Here is a 21,040-nt window from a genome sequence, read left to right as displayed (position 1 = left end):
AGGAGGAGGAGGAGGAGCCTCCCCGTCCGCCAGAGCCTCCCGCTCCCTTTCTCTCCTGCTCCTGCTTTCTCCTCCCCACTCTCTCTGCCTGAGTAGAAAAAGCAATTTCTCCGCAGACTGTAGCCTGCTGCTCTACAGTTTCTGCTTGGGGGGCACACAGAGAGGACGAGGAAGAAAATAAAGCAGTAGATGCCATGGGCCAGCTTTGCTGCTTTCCTTTCTCCAGAGGAGAGGAAAAAATCAGTAAGTGTGGCAGTTTTCTGCAGTGCTGTATGCTTCTGACTGTTATGTGCTGCTATTCAGAGAGTTTAAAGCTGGGGAAAGCAGACAGACGTTCCTGGTTTGGGTGGGTTTTTTTTTTCCCTCTTTTTGAAAATTAGCTTGCTGCTTTTAAGGAAGGGATGGGGATAGTTGGAGACAAATTGAACAATATTTCCACTAAGTAGATTAAGATTTTTTTTAGAGATAAGTATAGAAAGCCTTATGCCTGATCTTGTTTATCGGCATTCTAGGAGTCCATTCCTCTAAGCAAATCTAGCCAAGGTGAATATTTTAATTTTGCTTTTTAGCAGCATATTAAAAAGTGAGATTTAGAATAAGAGAGTAAAGGGTTTTGATGCTGAAAGCATATTCACATTGTTAGTAATACTCATTAGCAATAGCTGGAAAGAATGGAGATCTTGTTAAAGGCAATGCTGGCAGATGATGAAGGAAATCATCAGTTCATTTTCCATTTGGGTGTTGCTTGGATGTATAGTGTTAAGCTGACCGAGTATAGTTGCACTGTATGTCTACATATTCATGCCCAGGGAGTGTCTGGAGTGACTGTCAAGCATATGTCTGGGTTTTGGGTTTAGTTAAGTAAATATAAGTCAAATTAGAGGAAATGATTCTGATGATTGCCTCATCCTCTAGTACACTGAGTCCAACTAGCTAATTTGGCAGAACGTGATTTCTGTCAAATTATGAACCAAATATCATGTTTGTCCTAAGTTTGGTTGCACAATAAAATATTTACTTTTGACTTGCTACTCAGTGAAATATTTTCAACCTTTCTTCTAGAAGATGCAGCCAAATTTCTGTCACATCATTTCTGAAATAGTTCTAACTAGATTCACATAATTCATGAGCTGTAGCCTAGAGAATCCAATTTTATGAATCTGGTTTATATTTCATAATTACTCAGGAAGCTGTCCATGCGTAAATAAAATTAGAGTTTATATCATTGATTAAAAAATAAACATGTACACTAATAATGCAATAAATCTAGAAAACATCCCCAAGAAAATGAATTGGCTATTTTAAAATATTTTTCCTTTACAGGTCAGGGTAGAAGGATAAATGTTGAAAGTTTTGCATTGGAAAAATAGCTAGAAATATTTTGTATTTCCAAGCTTTTTGCTGTATAGCCTGCACAAAATGTCTTTATGTGAAAAGCGAGAAGCTAATGCGCCTCATTTCTGATATATAAAATAGGTGGAGGCAGTCGACAAATACACGTTATTTTTTAAGATTATTCTGTTGACACAGAACAGAAGATACAATATATTCTTTTGATTCCTGCTTCTCTCTATCCCTTCACTTTTTTTTGGACATTTCCTCTAGCATTACCTCTCATGCACTTTCTTAGGTGTTACCGTGAGCATTAGTGACTATAACACTTAGCATCACGCAACCTGAAACCACTTATGGTTTAAGAAAATTTGGGAGATAACATTGCTTGCAAAGTGGTCATAAAGGCTTTTGAAAGAGGTGGGGTTTTAGTATGTAGTAACTGAAAGGTGCAGCACAACCCCCAGAGAATGAGGAAGGGACAAAAAGAATAGGTACAGAATGATGAGAAAAACAGGAATCAGAAGCCAGAAGGTCTGGTAATGAATGAAGTAAGAGGGTGGTGAATGAAATGGGGGAAAAAAATAGGCGTGACACTTGGTCAGAGCAATGGTCGTCTTTTTAACTGCTGGTGCTCATTCACTCGTCCTATTACTTCCTTGAATCTCTTCTACCACACATACTTCTTCCTCTAAGTGACTGCGAGGAAGCACTGCATGTGGTGGCATATTTAGCGTAGCCATGCCCCAGCTAAGCAGAAGGTTTGAAGCTGGACACAAGCGGGAGGGAATGACTTTCACATCCATTTTTCATCTTGCTATCATTTTATCATGATGGCCTTTAAACTAATTGTGTTGGGAAATTAACTTGGGCTTTTTATTGCCAGTAAATTATCCTGCTTAGCAAACGTTCAGGTAGAAATCATCATGTGATGGTTCTATATTAGAAACAAAGGAGGCTTTAACTAAAGGCAAGCTTTTGTGGTAAACAGCAGTTCACCGTATTACTCACTTCAATTGCAGTGAAAATGAAAGTGTGCAAACTTCATTAACGTCTTCCTTTAAGTTGCTTTCAGCTGAAGTACCTCGATTTAAACACAAATGACGAATGTCAGGCATTAAATGGCTGTCAGTTCATTACTTACTAACTAAGGAAATGTTTGCATTTCATGCATAGATCAATTTCAAAAGGTGTTGTAAATTATATTCTATAGTATTTGTGTTTTTGAGAGGGAGGTGAAAGCTCACTACTTTCACAGTGCCTTTTCCAGAATTGGAGTTTAGAGTAATTTATATCAAGTCTGAATTGAATATAGCTTCCTGTTGCCTCATCTGCTTTGTAAAAGAACAGAGAAATCTAGCCTTAGAAGTTGAGAGATGCCTGTGACTGAAATGCCCCAAAGTAATGACAAGTGAAAGCTAAGCTGCATTATTAAATTTGAGCAACCACTTACTTACATCTTGTACACCCACAGTATGTATTTCATGTCCCATCCCCCTGCCCCCCATCCTTCTTCAAAGACAGATATAACCTTGGAAAGCATTTAGCCAAGTTCTATGGTTATGGTAAGCATATCTTTAACAGGGTGCCTGGTAAGAGTATTAGAAAAGGGCAAGCGTAAGAAGATGCTTCCACAAAATATAGCTCCAGTGCGCCAGTAGTTTGAGGCCTTGTGGACTTTCTGAACCAGGGTGGCCACCTTGATATTTAAAAATCCATAAGAGATTTTTGTTTCAGGAATTTTTCCGCTTGTCTTTTGAATCCATGTGAACTTTTAGTATTTATACTATCTTCTGGCAAGGAGCTTTACAGCTTAAATGCATGTTGTGTGAAGAACCATATTAGCCATGCCAACAAATATGATTGGTTTACTGAATATTTTCTAAATTAAGAGTTTTCCTACCACACTTGGTGGAAATCAATTCCCACGGCCTACCCTACGGAGCAGACCAAGAGCCAGGGTATTCTTCACAGAAGAGAAGTAAGGAAATATATGTTCTCACCACTGATTGTGGGACAGAGATATAACATCAGTTGAAGCTGTTATAAGGTTTTGGTCCATCACAGCCTATTCTTTCAGTTGTCTCAGTGAACAATAGTGTAAAAAAACACTGTAAAGCTGGCAGGTTCTCTGTAGGGATACAGACACCAGATTCAACATCTCCAAATTCTGCCTTTATGTGTATTTATGTATCCATCCTATGTTGAATCCTTTACCAGACAACCCTTTAAATAACCTGGGTATTAAGTAGTTTTTCATGATTTTAGGTACATAAAATGAGACCATATTGATATTGCTATCCTAATCTTGTGCAAGAGAACCCTCAGGTTCCTACAAATTTGAAGGAGGTTGTGCTCATGAATGGAAACAAGTCATTTTAGAGATTGCATTTTTTGTTTTGATTTTATGAAGCTTTTTTTCTAAATAAAAATTATTGGAGTGGAAAGTACTTGATTAAAAACAAAACAAAATAGTTAATTTCTGCCCTCAGCCAACTCTGTTAAGTCCCAGGGAAGTTGGTGACAGTTTCAGAATTTGGCTTGCTGTATTTAAAGAGGGACTTGTGAAAGAGGGTAAATTCTCACAAAAGGCTAGGGCATAGTCTAACGAATCCATGCAAACCATCTTAATACAGCTGCAGCATTAAACTGCATTGCGGAAAGGAATTGTGCTTCAGATAGCTAAGAAAATGCTCTAGCTAAACTACTGCATACAGTTAATTTTCTTAATTTAGATGGAAGACTTTTACGGTGAGACTTCTTTTACAAGCAGTGGGATAGTCTTCACAGCTTTGTATTTCCCAGATCATGAAGAAATTCCCTGTATGTTAACACTGGAGTTAAACCTTGTATTGGTTTGCTTATGTCAGTGCTAAATGTTTTCCTTTTCCTCCCTCGTTCCATGCTCTTTTCTGCCATTAGAAATTAATCACAATAGATGCACGAAGCCAAAGGCGCCCATGGTGTAAACAAAAGCAACTCATTGTTTTCAATACAGTTGTGCCTTCTTTACTTTATGACTGAATTTGACTTGAAGTGTATATCTAATATATGCTGAAAAGCTCCTTAATTGTGTGTATTTAATACATACATGTCGATGCACACATACTATATGTAAAACATACATAACATTGCAGTGGCTACTATATTATCACAATTATATACCTGTGTGTATATATATATATTTTTTATATGTTACACAAAAACATCTAGAACATAGATTTGCCTCTGCTTTTTGAAATCATCTCATTGGAAGCCTATCCTTGGTCTAAAGGAACAGGTTTTTTTAAATTTGATACAGTGTGACACTTTTTAATGTGACATAAAAGAATACATTTTACAAGATAAGCATTGTTATACTTCATTCACTTCATATATGTTAGCTGTATATATTTTAGCCTGTTTGATACCTGGTTCCAGATAGGAAACCAAGGCTTGGAGTCTTTGTTGTACAGGCCTGAAATTGTGAAAAAAGGATGTTAAGTGTTGAACGTATACAAAATTACTGGGTCAGACAGTTACCGAATAAGTAAGTAATAATAAGTAATATGATAATAAGTAATGTGATTACTGATATAAAAAGTAGTGAAATAAGGTTGGTCATATCAAAATAGAACATGGAACTTGCTTGCTTTCTGAAAGAGGTAATTTACAATTTAGAGGAGAGGGTTGAGCATAACAATTTGAGCACTCTTATGTGTTTTGATTTAATGAGATTAAGCATTTAATTTGTTGTTTGATAGCTATTTTACACTATTACTTATGGTGCCTGTTGAATATGATACATGCAAATACTTGTGGAAATAAGGGAATGAACACAGTGGCTGGAGCTATATACCACGTAGACAGGAACCAGGCAAGCCCAAACAGGCAGCCATGCCAGGGAAATTTAATCCAGATCTTGCTGTTATGTGCCTGACCAAAAATTGTCAAACTGCATCAGAGTAGGTGCTGATTTTGGAGGCTGTCCAGTGAACAAAACTTAATCATTTAATTTAGGTCTTGAACTAGTTTTGAAAATCCTAAAAGTTACATTTGTAAGTGGAGGACTTGCTCAACATTTGCAAGTTGTTCTAGGTTAATCTGAATTATTCTGTGTTGATACTATATGCACATAAAAGATGCATTATCTGTCTTTCCTACATGGGAGAGAGGATAGCCACAAATAGCAAGTTGATGCCCATTGTTGAACAGTCCTTGTATATTTGCCAAGCTGTCTAACTAGAGTGCAATATTGATTGCTCCCTGTCCAGCTGATTCTGTGTCTTTTTCACTTCTGTTTTGTGGGATTTTAACTGTAGCATGTTGTTGCTTGGAAAGATACATGTTCTGGTACCCTAAAGACACCATCCTTTTCCCCTCTTCTTCCCTAAATGTGAAAACACACACTCATCAGCTTAGCTTAGTAAATTCTGTATACACTCCATTTTCCAGTGCTTATTGTATTTTTTCCTGTCTTGCCAATCTCCCTGTATAATATTGTTTCTTCACTCCTACGCCCACATTCACACATGCAAACAAGATGTACACAGATAGCATGGTGCATGACGTGGATGAAAAAACAGATTTGAAGGAAAGGTACATTCCTGGAAACTGCATTCTGAATAATGACTCATTATTTTTCTCTTTCCTCATAGGAAAAGGAGTTGGTAGACTGAGTGACCATGCATGATGTTGTTAACATTGAATTTAATATTTGTCCAATTTATATTGGAAGAAAAGGAGCTCAAGACAGAACAGTCCCCCAGACCTTGACACATTGTAAAGAAGTATGGTGCAAGGTCAAAAAAACGGGACACGATCTCCTCACCCTCCTTTACAGTTTAGGGGTCCCAGCCAAAGCTAAAATTTCAATATTTACCATGACAAAGGTGAAAGTTCTGTAAGTCTCTGTCCTACTACAACCAACGATATTAGGTTTAATGTTAGGCACTGAGCCTAAGCAAGGATGCTAGGCTTAATGACAGCCAAGACTGTCATCAGTGTTTCTGAAGGACAGGTATGTCTACCTGCATGTCCATTCCTGATAGTGACATTGGCTGTCAAAAATAAGCCCTCAGTAGTGGGGCTACATTGCTAGAAGAATTTTACATGCCAATGAAGCAGAATAGAAAGCAGAGATTTAGAGGAAATCTGGGAGAGAAAATAGGGATTTTAGGTGAACTGTGTCATGTTCAAGTTCATGGCAAGCTTTTCAGGAGGGGATGATGGAAGAAGAGGCTTTCAAATGGGAGGAAATAGATTTTAAAAACCTCAGGAGTGGATGGCTATTTATAGTCCTAAAAAATGGAGGAATACAGTCATTTTGAAATGAAGAAAATAAAAATAATGGTGACTGAAATAATTTTATTTTTGTAATGATGTTAGATGTATCCATGTGCCTTAAGCAAGCCTCCTTGACACTGAAATGTTAATGTCTCACAGGCTATTTTTTGTATTAAAATTACTTAATGCTTTTAAAAAACAGTCCTACATGATATCAACATATATTGCTGAATTTCCTCAGTGTCTGATCTACAGTCCTTTCAGATGACATTTGACTTTTAATTGAAAAGTGAAATTCAAATTTTTTTCTCCCTTTATATTTAATGCAAAGTTTTGTAAATCACAATTGAAATCTTACCAGTGTATATGACACATGAAAAGAAATTAAATTAGCTTCTTGAATTTAATTTTTGTACCAATTTTTATTTATGTATAAGGAATTTTGAAGCACAGAATTAAATCATTGTTAAAACTAGGCTACGTTTTACTATTTCATTAAAGTCTCTTCTAAATGCAGATAAGGCAGCAGTACAAAATGGAATTTGTATGCAGTAGACTATCTTGCTCCAAGATTTCAGATTGCAGATGTTAGGCATCTTTCCACCTCCCTGGCAGGATGTTTTATGTAAAATTAATTGCAACTAGAAATTCTGGAGATGAGTCAAATCAAATGTGATTGCTTTGCCATTAAGTTACATTACTGATGGGAAAACCAGCAGTGTTTATTGTATAATTTATTTAGGGATATGGCAGAACTACTTTTTTCCTCAAAGGAAAAACGAGCAAAGGCAGGAAGTTCTTTGGAACATAATCAAAAGAAGCTCGTGTTAATTTGTGACTGCTCTAAATCAGTGAAAATTGTAGATTCAATTAAAAGTTTAATCTGTACGTAACATGGATATATGTGTGAAATGAAGACATATGTGGAGCTTCAGGCCATATTTGAGAGTGCTTTGGACCCCAGGGTTCCATAGCTGCTGAGCACTGAGAAACTTCTGCAAAGCTTTTAACCAAAGAAGCTGTTTGTATTAAAGGAAATGAAAAATTAGAAAAGGAGGAGTTGGGAGGAGATTTCATTTCAGTTCAGTTCAGTTGTAGCAAGCAAAAGACTAGGACAAGCTAATTAGTATGGGTGGCTAGTTAGCAGTGATGAATCCTTCATAATGGCACAGGTACCCTTGTTTTTCCTTGATCACACTGGGAAGAAGGGATGAGGTAAAAAAACCTAGTAATTAAAAAGATCAGAAGAACCTGATGAAAACCTCTGAGAGGGAGATGAGGTTGCTAAAATGGCACATTAATGGAATTGAAAATTTATGAATGTCATGACCACTTTTCAAAGGTATGTTGGGAGAGAACCAGCCTCCAATGATTTGTGGCTTTGTAGCAGGATGAGACTGAAAGAACTGCCTAGGTCCCTGAGTGCAGCCTGCTGTTACTGCGATGTATTGGTTGTTTTCATTTTTCCACTGATAGCAATGGGAGCCAGTTCCAGAAAATCTCTGCACTAATGTTTAGCTTATAACTTCCTCTCTTATAACTCTTATAATTTCCTTCAAAAAATTATTTGTAGGCAGTTTGTTTCTGTTGTTTTACCAGCTTTCTCCATTACCTTAAGTATCTAAGGGTAAATAGCTTTTCCCTATTCCTAATTTTTAATGTTCATCTCATATTCAGCATAATTGCCAAATCATCACTTTGATTAAGTGGAAAAAAAAATACTGGAAATGAGCACTTATTTGGCTTTCAGATGACACACAGTATTTGCAGGAGTATTTGTATAGATTCCTCCTATATCACTGGAATATATGTGTGTTTTACATATTGAGGCCAAGTTCACATGCTACTGTTACTTGCCTGTGAGTACCTCCACACCTATGTGAGGTTCCAAACATTAGGAGAGAGTATTTTTTATATATATATATTTGTAACCATTTAAATGACTGGCAGAGGGGAGTGTAAGATAACTCTATCTTTTGCTCTCACCTTCTCTATGAGCACGTTCATGTTCACCCCCTATGTGGGAATTGTGTGATATTTGGCACGCCTGCCTTCCTGATAAGATTTACCAAGCTGAGAACTTGCCACAGTTGCGGTAATCCTGCCTGACAGAGGAATGCCTGTACTTTGTGGTGGGTTGCTACAAGCTGCCTTCCAACATAGTGAGTTCTAGAGAGAAAAATGTGGTCATAGACAGTACTAGTTAATCTCAGGTGTTACAAATTAATGTTGATAGAAACAAAGTTATTACGTTTGCAATTATTAGATAAACAAAACAATAATTGCTCTAAGACCATAAACAAACATCCTCTTCTAGAGCCAAAAATGCTGACAGAAGAGGCTACTGATCCCAGCTAGTCATTGTCACCACCATCATTGGTTTTGTGCACTGTACGCTAGTGATGTACACCATGTACATCCATAGCAGAGCAGGTTATGTAAATATTCCTTTCAGGCAAAATCATCCCAGTGAGGTTAAACAATTTTTCATTTTTGGCTGAAACTAACTTAGTTAATTTTGTTTGAAGTGAATTAAGGCATTCTCAAAAAACATGGGGCAGAAGACAGTAAGAAGCAGTCAGGCACAATAACTTCTTCCACTGTAGGGCCAGATCTGGTAAAGAATGTCTGTTTATTGCCTCAGAAATATATGGGCTTAGTCTTGCAGTGCTGAGCAGCCTCGACACCTTGTGAACATGTGCACACACGGATGATGCTGTCTTTCCGCTGTCAGTAGATGGAGTGGCAAACAGCTGAAACTTTCCTTGCAAGAGGGAAGAAGTAGCAGTGCCAAGGGAAGGGAAGCAGCCTAGGCTGATTACAGTGTCTTTCTCAACAGACTATTAGCAATGTTTATTTTGAGATAATGTTAAAGTAAAACTGTACTCCCTTGGGGATGCAATGAAGGGATTTTACTGCATCAAAAGTATTAAGCTCTGTTTCTGTGCAAGTAGATCCTCTGATACTTGTGGATCAAATAGTAAGACAACCAATGGGTCAGTCTTTCCACAAGGTTCAGCATTCTTAGAGCAGTGAAATGGTATCTCTGTATCTGCTCTGGACTCCGGTGGAGAGAACGGTTAGGACCTGGCTGTAGTCATAATGCTTTTGGGGAACTGCAACAAGAACAGTTGAAGGGGCTAACGTCTGAGAGCTCTATAGACTACATATCTCCCTTTTGCCATCCCTCCCGGTTGTCTCACCTCATATGGCTGCTGCCCCACAAGATAAAGTGCTGTACTTTACATTGGTTGGCTAACTTCCAAGGTGCTGAAACATTTATCATGCTTATATTTCACAAGAAGCTTATGCTGATATTTGTATGCTTCCCCATCCTCTTCTGACCTGCAGAACTGTAATTCTCTTGGAGTTTTAGAAATAAGTTTATTCTCAAAGAAGTGTGCATTGATAATTAGTTAAAGCCAGTCTGGGAATGTTAAGAGCCATGCAAGAAAATGAAACAATTAATGCAAGTGTATACTTCATTTTCTGCTGTGAAGGGCTTTATATGACCCATTTATCTTTTTTTAGATAAAAGAATTATTTAATTATGACAAAGCAGATACTTCACAGTTTAGACATGTTAATGCTGCAGTGGGTAACTTGATTATGGAATTTTTCATCGAGCAAAGATGAGAGATAACATTAAGATTGTTTTGTTTACAGCTGAGGTCTTCTTTGTAGATTATGGGAACTGAGCTGATGATCTCAGTGAGCCAATACAAAGGTCACCACTGCTGGAACGAGCCAGTGTTTGTCAGTCTAACAGAGGCTGGTGATTGAGTGGGTTGAGATAAATGTACTATTTGTTATACCATGGTTATACAATTCTTTATGGGCAGAAATAAAGCCCAAATAAGAGACCATGATCAGTAACATGCGGTACTGCTGCCGACATAGGTATAGCACTGTCCATTTAAAGCAAAGAAAAAATCTTCTGTCGAGGAGAAGGACCTTCCTTAAATTATTTAGTTTGACACAGGTTGCTGCACTGAATTATTTCCTTCTTTTGTTTCTTTCCGTGACATTAGCCAGACATTTTACTCATTGTTTTTGGTAGGTATTTCATTCAAAGGGCTGCAGCAGTAAAAGAGCAGATTCCAAAAGAAAAATAGCATATTCTTGATCTCCTTACTGACCATGCTAATTCTCCTTCAGTTAAATTGATTGGCAAATGTTTGGGGAGACAGGAAGTTTCAGCAGATACAGAATTGAACCTTATATTCCTTAGGTTATATAGATATCATTTGAAATTCCATCCACCGTAGGTCTCTTCTTTTCCTGTTAGGGCAAAAAAAGCCCCAGGATTATATCCAAAATATTCTGTGTGACAGTCTAGGAAAAAGGAAGCTTTACGACGATTTGGAATAAGAGCAAGTTCTGCTAGAATATAATTCTAACAGCCCTGGGCAGTTCTGTGGACCAGTAGATGCAGTGCCAGATTACAGCTGAAAATTGCATTTAATATTCCAAATTATGGTTCTGCTCTGTTCAAAAAACCAAAACAGTAGCACAGACCAAAGCATGGCAAATACCATTTCTCATGGGACCTAATCTTTCAATTGCAGTTAGTTTATGTTTTGTAAATCTCTAACATAAAGTTAGAAGAAAACACTTGAATAGAAATGAATATCCCTTTTAAAGTATTCTCTAATGGGTAATAGCTTTTTCATTTTTTGTAAAGGGGAAATAATTCACTGTTAACTATTGTCAGTCAATTTGGAACATAATACAAGCAACAGTTCACAGTGCTTTTGCCCACACATTTATTTCTATATAATAAAAGTGGTACTTTTGTGTTAGTGATGAGATATAAGAGACATTTCCAATATATTCTAACTAAACTCTGAATTTTAATAATGATGAAGAATTAAAATGGAACCTCCCGTAGGTATTGTGGTACTTAGAAAGTGTCTAAAAGGACACTTCAGTTGAAATATTTAATTAGAAGCAAGATAGCTGTGTTTAAAGTTTTTTGCTAAACATGCAAATAAAATCGTGAAAGTGAGACAGATTATCTGGGTCACGACTCAAGTGCTGGTGCAAATGTCAAGTGAAATCCTTAGCAGCTGTAAGCAAGAATAGTGCTGATTTATACCAACTGAGGACCTGGCCTGCCAAGTGTCATGGCTGTGACAGTCCGCTGGCAGTCCCTGGAGTCAAGGGCTGCAGAGAGATGGATGAGAATATCAGCTAACCCATTTAATAGCAGTCTGTCTATAAATAATATCAGAGATATTGGTTCAGATGGCGAGCCAACAGATTGCCAGCCCCCTCTGGAATCCTCTTCGTAAGTACAAGAGAAGGAAAGGAGTTCAGGTAAAATAGTGTTCTCACAGCCCTGGGCAGAAAAAAACAGGTTCCCCTGGAAGGAGGTTGGTGTTCAGCTCCCCCTGTTATTACAAGAGACTTCAGGATTTCATATGGGGAGGAGAGTGAGCCTGGGAGGAGAATAAAATCAATTAAAAGTTTCTGCATTTATGCTAGTTGGATTCCTTGGGGTGATTGGTCGTCTGCTATACCATATCTCTCAGGTTTGAAAGGGAACTGAATTTAAGAAAAGAAAGTGTTTTGTTGGATTTTGCATAGTTTTTAAATATGCAGGTCAAACATTATTGCCCATTAGCAAATAAATGTGTTTTGTATTTACCCCAAATACATCTAGATATGAGATTTTCTTTTTTTAAGCTAACCTAAGTAAACTTTTAAAGATAACTTTAGTAACATCACAGCAAAAGAAAGACAAGGCAAGACTGGGTTCTTAAAGGAAGTCTCTTTGCTTTACACTAACAAACTATTGAATAAGGCAAAGCTATAACATATTTTTATTGATTTTCCCAATTTTCCATGTGTATTACAAGTGGTTGCTATCATGGATAGTATTAAAAATTGTCTTATATTCACTGTGAACATACTAGGACAACATCCAAATATCTCATTCTATCTAAGGGAGAATCCCCTTGCTTAGTACAGTTTCTCATTTTCATGTTCATTTTCATATACCTACAAACACACCCAGACTGTGCATTCCACTTATATAGCTCAGACTCGTGTGCAGTAAATTAAACACTGTCAGGGGATGCACCTGGGCACTGGACCTCAGTTGCCTGTGCTCATAAATTATTCCTGGGGACCCTTGCACAGCTGGAGCCCTGGCAAACCAGCACGTTCTGAAACAAGTGCCGGGTGCTGTTCAGGAGTTAGCATCAGCCACAGTCCAGTCCCAGTAGGCAGTTTGGATGCAGCTGCCCTACTTCAGAGGTTAGCAGAATTTGACAGTATGGACCTGCACCATTCTGTGTTAGCTGGCCTCCTTGCCAAAAAATAAATACTGGCACTGCGTAGCTCATTTATATAAACATAGCCATATATGTTTGAGAGAAGCACTGGATTTCAGAAATTCTTTTCGTGTTTCCATAAGGAACTAACTAGGACAAACGTTTTGTCTAATGAGAGAAGAACACGTAAGCTGAATTCTCCTTGCCTGCTCAAAAGCGATAGGTGTGCAAGTCCACATGACAGCCGAATAAGACATGTGACATGCTAAACAAAAGTACTCTTCTCTGTTATCGGATACAAACAAATACCCCAATTTAGGTGCTCATTTGCTTCAACCTATTGTATTGCCGTATAACAAGTCATACCCAGCCCCTGTGAGCTTAAGAGTACAATGAATCATAATGCAAAAACCAACACCTATGGAAAAGAATGTGTGTTTTAGGAATACAGTAACCACACTTGGAAGGGGAAAGAGATAACCAAAATGTAGAAGTTGTCTACTCCTTCCTTCCCTGGTGTTTTAAAATTTTTTTTTCCTTCTTGTACTTTCCTAATTGTAACACTTAATACTAGCTAATTGTGTGCTTTGTCTTATAAGGAAAAGTGATATTCTTGGAAGCAGGACATATTTTAACCTTTATTCCAGAAGCCTTTAAAATGTTAAAATAAAAAATATAAAATTGGTCTGCACAGCCTTTCTTAAAGATACCATACATGAAGAAAAAAAGTTATTTTATTTCACCTCATTAGAGGTCTCCAGTAGCTGAAATCTAGACATATAATTAGATTGTCAAATTTGACTTTTTCATACTGATCTGGAATGATCAGAAGGCTGTACTCTGTCCCCTTTGAAAAAGGGGAGAAAACAGATCTCATTTGCAGAAAAGATTCACCTTCTGGGAGAAAAAAACCCTCAGACCCTATCTCTTCTTCCACTCCAGCAAGATAATGTGCTGCCAGACCTATGATGCCTGGCATGTGATGTGGTGCCTACAACCTATTAGCAGAAATGACACGCATGTGGTGCCAGTTAAATTTGCACTGGGAAGATCAGTGTGATTTTGTCCTAGAAATTCAAGAGGCACAAGAGCAGAGGAGGGTCCAGCCAGTGTTGCACCGAGACTACTGGGACTGAGGACATCTCAGCCTTATGGGTGATCACTTGGAAGAAGTTTGAAGGAAGGGTTACATTTTCAAAAGTATATAAGGCTCCAAGAGCAATTTAGGAACCCAGCAATTTCAGAAAATGGCTTAGGAACTGTGGAACCTACATCTTGGGGACAGTCGAGGTGTTTTGGAAGTGGGAGTTAGCTAGTTTTGAAAAAAGCTACAAAGCTGAAAGGCAGGAGGAGGGGCTAGTTATTGGAAAGATTAAAAATATAGCATGATTAAGCAATTGTTAAGATAGCATGGGATTGCTTCTGTTGCATCATACAAAATAAGAACAAGGGAGAACATTTTGTATATATTTCAGGGAAAACTTCCTGTCAGTGACAGATGCTGGACTGCAGAACAGTCTCTCTGTCTTGCAATATTGTGACTGAGATTTTCAGATGAATGCAGACAAACAAAGCAAGCAAGGCAAACAAAGATCCTCGGTCCTGTGTGTGGGTGCCCTTTAGATAACACTGGTCTGTTATTATTTGTTAAATACTAGGCAAAATGGAGAATAAGTTACCTTGAAAAGTACCATAATACACTTTGTTCAGCAGCAGATATTACTGGTTTAATAATGCTTCTTACCTAATAATTTTTGCTGTTCCTAAAAATTGTGTAAAGCTGTCTTTCTGTTTCCATAAGCTTGGATTGTGGAATTGACAGAAGAAACACATTTAGAGGTGTTTTGGGTGCTGAATGGGGTGGTATATGCTATGGAAGTCAAATTTAAATCTTGACTGGAGAAATAAATAGGAATTTATGCATTACTAACGTAAGAAAAATGGACTGGATGCCACAAACATTGTTTACAACCTAGATACCTTCCACTGGTAGAAGCATTTAGATATCGCCTAGTACTTTGGGCCTTGACTAGCTAAAAGTGCACCATACTGGTGATAGTTTTGGCACTGCCAAACTTTTGCAATAGTCAGCGCTTTCAGGCTTGTAATCCTGATGTTAGCATGCACACTTGAATTTTGCCAGTCTCGTGACCTGCCTATAACTCTCATGAACCTTAGGGACTGCTGTTTTAAATTGACATAGGGAAAATTCACTCTGTATTAGATACCTAACCAGTCCCCAAAGTCTCAATATCCACCATTAACTATATCTTTCCTGCTGATGACTTAATTCCTTTGGATATCAGCCAACCTCAGGTAGAATTCACTTGGACACTAGCTTAGTTTCGTGTGACTTAAAATACTTATGCATGAGATAATTTGTTTGCTCTTGCTTGAGAGCTTGTATCCTTCTGCTAAGAGGACAAATGTATTATGCCATGGTCTATTATTGTGTTACTTGTTCTGTTTCACATCACAACAATAATTTTTTAAATGGCATTTTATTCAATTTTCCGCTTTAGTTCAAAACACAAGGATTGAACAAAAACGTATTTAATATCAGTCATGTTCTGCAGCACTTACTGTGGCTCAGGAGAATCAGCAAATGAGTAATATTTTTTGCTATCTTAAAAATCCATTAGCCTGCAGTATAGCCTAATGCAATCAAAAAGATTTCTCTTTCTTCCTCTTTTCTCTCAGCTCCCCTTTTGCTTTTCACATACACATTCATAATAGAATTTGGCAGTTTTTTTCAGTACAAGATGAAAAGTTTATTCTGTAGTTCAACAAAATACAATCTGTGACTAAGGTGAGTTCTAGTAACCGAGCAACTTCCTAAAGTCAGGGGTTATCTTTCTCCTGTTAAAATGATATTTGAGATAGTGTTTACATATTTTGAGATGCTGTTGATCCTCTGATTTAATAAAATGAATGTTACTTTGTGTTGACTGCAACCATATGCCCTGCTCACCCACTGTGTTCTCTTTTACAACTGGACTGAAACATTTGGAATGAGGGCCAGCTATTGGGACCCAGGACCTGATCACTGAAGAGTTGCCTGTAATGCCTGCTTCAGTGCGAGTAAATAATAATACTAAATTCTAATTGAAGCTCATCATTTTGCTTTCAAAGATGAATTTTATTACTTTGGTCCTTTTTTAGGCATAATCTCCATAGAAGGCATCAAGTAAGAAGGGATTACAGGATTGGACTTTGGATAAAAACACATTGTGTAATAAGAGGTGCCCAAGTATAAGCTCCTACATCAGGGGCAGGATGACTGGATTGACGTGGTGCTGCATTCAAGCAAGGAGAACAGGCTAATTAGCAAATGCTGTAGGTTAGTGCTTCTGGTGCCTGGCATGGCAACATTGCATAACTTTCTGATGTGTGGGAATACTTGCACTCTTGGAGTTAAAACCACATTGCACTGTGCCATGCAAATATAATGTGTGTTTACCCATCTCAGAACAGTGAATGATGTAATTGGCTCTTAAGGGGAATCATTGCCCATCTCTTCCCTTCTCCCCATCCTACTGAACTTTTCTTGACCCTTCTAGCCAAAAACAGAAGCAGGGAAACTTTTCTATGTGAAAAACATAAAGGCAAAGGGAACTATGGGATCAAATGTGTTGTTTATGTGGATTGAAGAAAAAAACATGTGCTTTTGATTTCAAGGCTGGTTCTGAATGCAGTGAAGAGAAATGCAAACATTATCTTTGGCTTGACTAGCAAACGTTTGTTCCTTTATTCCGAGTTGCAGAAAGATTAAGAAAAATATTACTCGAAATAAGAGAAGATGAAGAGGCAAAGATGAAACTCGAAATCAGAACTGTTTAGCCTAATAGGAATAAAGAACCAGAAGAACAGCTGGTATAAATGAGCAGTTCTCCACAGATGTTAATGAGACTTAACCCCGCTGGGGATACAGTTCCAGATTTATAATATGTTGGTAACTTATTTGTGTGGTCTGAAGGTCTGTATGCTATTAGAATTGTTAGGATGCTAGAGAGGAAGGGAGAGAGCTGGAAATACTGTGAAAGCAGAGATAAATTTTGTGAATGAAGAATGGAAAAAAGAGCAAAAAGATAACAGATCTGTAAGTTTCAAAGTATGGCTGAGTGATCTGTTATGCTATAGAATGTAGGTCGGTAAAAATTGTGAGGTTTAGTTCAGTTTTAAACATAGCAGCCAAATGTATTTTTGTGGATTGGTTTCATTGAAGTGATACTAGAATAGGTTTTGACACACTGAATTTGAGGAAGCAATATGGGGAAAGAGAGATGGAGGTATTCTTTTATGAGAGTGCTTTATAAGAGCTGTAGGAAATTATTCTCATGAAAGAAGCGTTGCTGTTAGGTAGAGAAATGTTGGTCATGCTTTTATGGAGTTTTATGTTGTTTTACAAAGAAAATACTTTTACTTTGATTTTTAGCAAAGGAAGGATGCGAACAGTAAGGCCCGCTGGTTTAAACAAATAATCAGAACTCAGTGATTCTTGATTTCTAATAGTGAAGCAGGCTGGAGAATAACATTAATTTTGATTATTAAGTGCTTGTTCATCAACTTAGGACATAAGCACTGTTTGTACAGAAAATAGGAAGAAAAAAAGGAAAAAATGAGTGCATTTTAGAGTCTGTTTATCTTCTGTGAAGGACTAGATTACATTAAGTTTAGTTTTATGACATTGCAAAGTTTCAGGTTTTTTCATCCTCAGATTTCATTAAGTGATTTGTCTTTACATTGTGCTCTGTTGAGCTGAATGGTAGTGTTTGTGTTCCATTATATTCAGGGCCTAATTAAGGTTGATCAAAGAGACACTAAAAACACCTTGCAAATAACATTTTTCCATAAAAAGTTCATCTTATTACGGTATTTTACTGTTGGACATCCTCTTGAACAGCAATTAGACTTAAGTCTACAAAAGACTTAAGTCTACAAATATATGTATACTTTTTGGACAAAATTCATCATTCTTTTACAGTTCAGGCAGTACACAGCTGTGTTTCACAGCTCATTTTACTGTAATTGAAATAATTACATGAAAATACGTGTTGATTAAAATTTGACTTTTCTTTCCATGATTTTCAAATATATTCAAAACTGTGTACCCTGAGGAAAGATATGCACTATGCGAAGGACTACTTGATAGCATGAGTCCATATTGAAGAGTCTTCTGAGCTCAGGAGAAGCAACCTGATGCTGAGCAATGCAGGATCAATTTAAGTGCACTTATTAACACTTGTTAAAATCCATCCTAGACAAAAAATGTTTTTTTTTTTAATCTACTTTATGGTAGCATTAAGAAGTCCCAGCCAAATTGGAGTCCCATTGCATTGGAAGCTGTACAGTAAACATGGATGCATCTTAAAGAAATGAAACGAAAGCTCACCGAGACTATGAGAAGGATAGGAAACAGTAAACAGAGGTGAATGCATATTAAATGACTTCCTTCATGACGCTTGTGAGTAGGTGTTCGATTTTCAGGATTGAATGGCCCATAAGCAGGGGCTTTTAGGATCGCACATTTAGACTTGGCAATTAAAATTTGTGTATATCCTATTTTGTTAGGCATGTCACTTTTGGGCCTCAACCCCGCTCAGCTTAGTGTCTTACCGATTTTCTGTGTTCAAGACCATCCAATTCTATCTGTGGTCATTTGCAACCTAGGTTGATGGGGCAGCAACAGTGCATTACCTTAGTGCGTTACCTTCTCAGCATGATTTCTTGAGGGCCACTGAATTGGGGCCTACTGGTCTAACCTGTTCCAGATTTCAGCTTCTGACAAGCCGTGTTTCCTAAAAAGCCAGGAAGTCCTGGTCTCCCTCAGGCACTGAGGGAAGCAAGAGGCCATTCCTTCACTGTCTGCTCTAAGCGAAAGGACTGCTCCTGCTCTCGCCACTACCCCTGCTCGCCAAGAAGACTCTCCATTTTCATGGAGTTCCCAGTAGCTAGACATCACTATGAGTGGTGAAGAGAGTGAATAATTCTGTCTGGATGTTTGCTATTAGAATCTGTCTGGATGCTTTAGTTCTCCCATTGTCAGTATGCACAGTGTATGCTCCTGTGGTTATGTAAAATCTCTTCTGTGACTTGGGCTGTTTTCTCTGCCTGAATATCTGTGAGAAAATCAAGTAGAAATCACAGCTTTTTAAAGCTGTCTTCCTTCCTTCAGCCATTTTGTCATCATCTCCTATTATAGTAGACTTCTTATAACTTAAGTGTAAGCATTTCAAACTGCATTAGGAGTGTAAGGAAATTTTTCTGTTGGCAAATCCCTTTTAATAGGAAAATAAAAACAAGATATTTAACAGAACTCCCAGTGTGCCAGGAGATAGTGTCTTAATTATATTTTCTTTTTCTTTTTTTTTTCCAGAAGGTTCATGACTATGGCTTCAATGCTCATAGAAGAAGAGTAGGTTTAGCCGAGCACACATTATGTTTGTCCATTATGTTTGTAGAGGTGGTCAGAAAATTTTAGTTCACTGACCTTCAGATTGTTTTGGCTGAATGCCTTGGGTTTGACAAAGTTTTGCCAAGTTTGCCAAGCCTTTAACTCGGATGGAGTGTGCAGGTATTCTAGCTGTCATCACTGAGACTGGCAACAACATCAGGGTCACTGAACAGCCACAACACCCTGAGTTTCCTGTTCACTAGAAATTCGTGTTTTTGTTGGTTTTGTTCCATGATGGACCAAATCAATCAAATAAATAAATAAGTAAATAAATCCAGCAAACTAAAAACCCAGGTTTTCAGCTCAAAGTAAAGATACTGTACTGCCTTATTAGGCAGTCCTGTATGAACAGAACAATTCGCTTAAAACCAAAGAAGTTTTTATAACTCCAAGAGGATGATTGCACTTTTTTTCATACTCTGCTTAGCATAGGGTGTGAGCACCCAGCAATTCAAATGTCTTTGCCATAATGTCATAATAAGATTGTAATTTCACTTCTCCAATAAGTACTTTATTTGTGCCAATTCCTTAAGTGACCACTCAACAGACTTTTCATGGAAGTCCTCCCTAATTACCAAGGAAGTGGTTAGAGTTGTGATCTTCCTGTCTATGTTCATTATGTTGATTAGATTTGGATACATGCTTATATTTGTGTAGACTGTTCTTTACTTAAAAACCATGATCTTGCCCACACTGGCTTATTCGCAGTGTGTTGCAAGGGTGGGAAGCATACAGTCTGATGACTGATTACAGCTTGTAATTAGTTTGTTATGGACTGTGGACTCACTGTTCTTGCAGAGTGAGAGGGGATGATATTTGTATAATGTTACAGTTCTGCCAATATATATGAACTACCAAATTTATATGAAAGCCCTCAGTAAAGAAAATGTTCCACGCATCAGTCTGATATATAGGACGTTGCAGGTGTGGGAACCTCATCTAATTCCCACTGAAGTCAATGAATTTAATTTAATTTTGAATCAGGTTCTGTAGACACACAGGTCTACTGTAGTAGAAACTAGATATTTCCACAGGGTACAGCAGGGCAGGACAGGCTTACAGTAGTCTACGTTTGTCTGGATGTTGTGAGTATAAATAATGTCTTGACTTTTAGGTCTTTTCCTGATAACATAGAGATAGCGAACCATAATAAAAGCACAGCCACTAGAGTCACAAACTGTATGAATTCACATGGCTGAAATCTGTCTGACGTTTATTTTACTAGCCTTTCTTTGTTCCACTCCACCTTATCCAGCAATTATTGATAGTTATCTGCTGGACAGGAAGGTTTCTTAGTCCTTCAGTAATCATTAGGTTAGTTGTCTCCTTCCTTCCAGTCCCACTGTACAGCACACCAGCAAAGCTTTTGCCTCTTTGTAGAGGCAAATATAATAAATATAATAATATTTAATATTTATTAATATTTAATAAAATAAAGTGAATAATAATCACTTGCCTTACAGTGAGTGATTATTATGTCTCAAAGAGTGGACTCCTCAGTCACAGAGGATGAGCCTGGTGGTGAAATAGGCAGTTTTATGTTCATGCAACGGTGATTTGGCTCAGGATCTTGGTGTCAGTAAGAGGCACAGCATAAGTAGTAATGTAAGTAAATGAAGTTTTCTAGCATTGAGAAGGAATTTGATAAGGGTAAGGTTTTGAAAGATTGCCCGAGCCCCTTGCGGGGTTTTGTTTCTAGATTTTGTAAAAA

General features: G+C 37.6%; 1 protein-coding gene across 4 annotated transcripts in view; it reads left to right on the top strand.

Annotated features, from left to right (window-relative positions):
- AKAP7 (A-kinase anchoring protein 7) overlaps positions 1 to 21,040 on the top strand; it is a 99,429-nt gene that overhangs the window by 72,039 nt on the left and 6,350 nt on the right. The window lies entirely within an intron of this gene.

Source organism: Apteryx mantelli, chromosome 3, assembly GCF_036417845.1.
Source record: "Apteryx mantelli isolate bAptMan1 chromosome 3, bAptMan1.hap1, whole genome shotgun sequence".
NCBI lineage: Eukaryota > Metazoa > Chordata > Aves > Apterygiformes > Apterygidae > Apteryx > Apteryx mantelli.
Note: the sequence above shows the minus strand (reverse complement) of the source record. Positions and strands in the feature narration are given on the sequence as shown.